This window comes from Lasioglossum baleicum, unplaced genomic scaffold, assembly GCF_051020765.1.
Source record: "Lasioglossum baleicum unplaced genomic scaffold, iyLasBale1 scaffold0569, whole genome shotgun sequence".
Lineage (NCBI taxonomy): Eukaryota > Metazoa > Arthropoda > Insecta > Hymenoptera > Halictidae > Lasioglossum > Lasioglossum baleicum.
Window position 1 is genome coordinate 2,063 of NW_027469629.1, and position 3,847 is coordinate 5,909.

General features: G+C 17.5%; 1 pseudogene; it reads right to left on the reverse strand.

Moving 5' to 3' along the window:
- Nucleotides 1–1,854: 1,854 nt before the first annotated feature.
- LOC143220258 (cytochrome c oxidase subunit 1 pseudogene) lies at nt 1,855–3,418 on the reverse strand (annotated as a pseudogene).
- Between the last annotated feature and the right edge of the window lie 429 nt (nt 3,419–3,847).

The window sequence follows — 3,847 nt, forward strand, 5'->3', positions numbered from 1 at the left end:
TGATAAGTTCTATCACGAATAATACCTCGTATTCATAAAATATAAACTAGAATTATATTAAAAATTATTATTAATAATTGATAATTAAATGTAAAATATATTAAATTAATTATATCAGTTACTGAATTCATTGAATTTAATGATATTAATAAAGGTCAAGGTCATAATGTAACTAAATGATAAGGAAAATTATTTTTTGTCATAAAATTTAAATATTCAGAATAATATAAAATTATTAATAATGAAAACTCATAAGCTTGAATAAATGATATACAAATTTCTAAAATTATTATTATATTTTGAATTCAGAAACAAATAAAGATTAAATTTAAAAAATTTAAAATAAAATTGCCTAATAATGTTAAAATTAAATGACCAGGAATTGAATTAGCACATAATCGAGTTGATAAAGTTAAAGGACGAATAATATTTCTAATTAATTCAATAATTACTATAAAATTTATTAAATATAATGGTGAATTTAAAGGTACTAAATGAATAAAAAATAATTTATAAGAATTAATTATTACATATAAAATTAAAGCTATTCATAATGTTAATGATAATATTAAATTAAATAATAAATGTCTTGTTGGATTAAGTACACAAGGAATTAATCCTAAGAAATTAGTAATAATAATATATATTAATAAATTTATAAAAATAATAATATTTGAATTATATTTATAAATTATAACGAATTATTTACATAATAATTTAATAAATTTAATAAATAAAATATAAATTCAATTTAAAATACTATTATAATCATTAAATAAAATTATATAAAATATAATAGGAAAGTAAATAAATATTCAATTAGAAATAAAATTTCTATAATAATCAATTCTAATTGTTGGATCAAATATTTCAAATAAATTTACAAATTTAATATTCATTTATTAGAATTAATTTTTTTATTATAATTTAAATTAATTAATATATAATTTAAATTAATTATTAAATGTAATAAGTTAAAAATTATAAAAATATATAGTTCAGATTAAAAAATTGGTCTTATTTGTGGAATTCACGAAAGTAATTTTTACTATTATTGATTTAAGCGATCATTTCGTTTAAATTTAAGATACGTAATGATTTAAATATTTAAAAAATAATAAAATATATTTTTTTACATTAACAATTTTATGTTATATATTTTAACTAATTTTTTAATGAAACTTTATTTTAAATTCATTTTATAAAATTAGTTAAATACGTTCTTTCAACAGTAATTAGCATAAGTCTATGATTTATACCACAAATTTCAGAACATTGCCAAAAGTATAATCCAGTACGTAAACATAATAAATTGAATTGTTTAATTCGTCCTGGAATTGCATCAATTTTAACACCTAAAGATGATACAGTTCATGAATGAATTACATCAGTTGATGAATCTAATAAATGTGAAGGTAATTTTATAGGAAAAGCTATTCGATTATCGCTATCATTGATGACCAATTGATTTTATTTAAAGAAAAGGATTTAATAATTCATCAATATAATATAAAATCATTAAAGTTGGAAAGCAAATAAATAATAAAATAATTATTGGATCAATTGTTCGAATTACTTCAATTAAATGATTTTTTAATAAATATAAATTAATAAATTTATTATTTAAAATATCAGCAATTAAATATGAAGTAAGAACAATAATTATTGATATAAATATCGTAATAAAAGTATGTAGATAAATTAAATTATCACAATAAAAAGAATTTGAATTTGGGGGAAAAAATATATTTCATGTTGCTATTTTCAATAATGAAATTAAATTTTATATAATTAAATTTTAAATTCATTGCACTTTTCTGCCATATAAAAATTTTTTAATTATTAAAATTCTACACTCATTAAATGAATGATTTAATGGAGGATAATTTAACAATCTTTCTAAAGAAGGTTGAAAAAATTTAAATAATAATAATCGTTTATAAATTAAACTTTCTAAAATTAAAAATAATAAAAAAATTATTCTGTTTAATGGAATAATAGAACCAATTGAAGATAATAGATTTCAACAATAATAAGAATCAGGATAATCAGAATAACGTCGAGGTATTTCAATTTAACCTAAAAAATGTTGAAGAAAAAATGTTAAATTTACTCCAATAAATATTATTAAAAATTGATATACTAATCATTTTTTATTTAATATTAAACCAGTAATTAAAGGATATCAGTGAATAAATCTTGAAATAATAGAAAAAACAGCTCCTATTGATAAAACATAATGAAAATGAGTAACAACATAATATGTATCATGTAAAATAATATCAATTGATAAATTAGATAATATAATTCCTCTTAATCCTCCAATTGCAATTTTTGTAAAATAAAACCTAAAGATCATATAATAGAATTATTTATTTTAAATTTTGACCATAATAAGTTGCTAATCATTTAAAAACTATAATTCCAGTAGGAACAGCAATGACTATAGTTGCTGATGTAAAATAAGCACGAGTATCTACGTCTTCTCCAATAGTAAATATATGATGAACTCAAACAATAAAACAAAAAAGTCCAATCCCTAATATTGCATAAATTATTCCTAAATTAACAAATACTTCTTTTTTACCACTTTCATTTATAATAATTTGAGAAATTTATTCAAAACCAGGTAAAATTAAAATATAAACTTCTGGATGACCAAAAAATCAAAATAAATGTTGACATAATACTGGATCCCCTCCTCCTATACGATCAAAGAAAGATGTATTAAAATTACGATCAAATAATAATATTGAAATAGCTCCTGCTACTACAGGTAAAGATAATGAAGATAAAATTATTGTAATTAAAAGAGATCAAGGAAATAAAGGTATTCTATCTAATTCTAATCTAAAATTTTTTATTAATATAACTGTAGTTATTAAATTTGTAGCACTTAAATGTGATGAAATACCAGATATATGTAAATAAAAAATTGTAAAATCTACAGGAGATGAATGAAAAATATAATTAGATAAAGGTGGACATACAGTTCAACCAGTTCTAGATATGAAACTATAAATTCTTCTAGTTAATAATAATAATAATGAAGAAGGTAATAATCAAAGTCAAATATTATTTATTCGTGGAAATGATATATCAGGTGATCTTAATAATAAAGGAATTAATCTGTTATCATAACCTCCAATTATAAAAATATAATTATGAAAATATAACTTTATAATATAATTATAAAAATATAATATATTATAAATATACTATATATACTATATTACATAATTATAAAAAAAATTATTAAAAATGCATGACTGGTAAATAAAGGATTATATAATTGATCATTACGTAAAAATATTCCAGGAATTCAAAGTTCTACACGAATTAAAAATCTGAAGGTGGAACCAATTATTCCCGATCAGATAGCTAATATGAAATAAAGAATGCCAATATCATCATGATTTGTTGATATTAATCACTTAATTAAAACTAAAATTAAAATTTGTTTTTAATTTAATTTAAAATTTCTGTCGTATTAAAATTTTTTTTAATTTTTATTAATAAATTTACAATTTATTTCTTTTATCAGACATTATAATTTTTATATTTATTAATTTCTAATTATAGTTTAAAAAACATTAAATTGCAAATTTAAAATTACATAAATAAAATGTATTCAGTATTTAATTTTTATAATATATTAAATATAAATACTATTAAAATATTAAATTTTGAAGACAATAATATTATAAAATTAAAATTAAAATTAAAATTAATAAGAAATTTAAAAAAAATTAATATTTATAAGTAGAAATATAATAATTTTTATATAACAATATAAATAAATATTTCTGATTAATAAATCGAGAAGTCTAATAAATATATTATATTC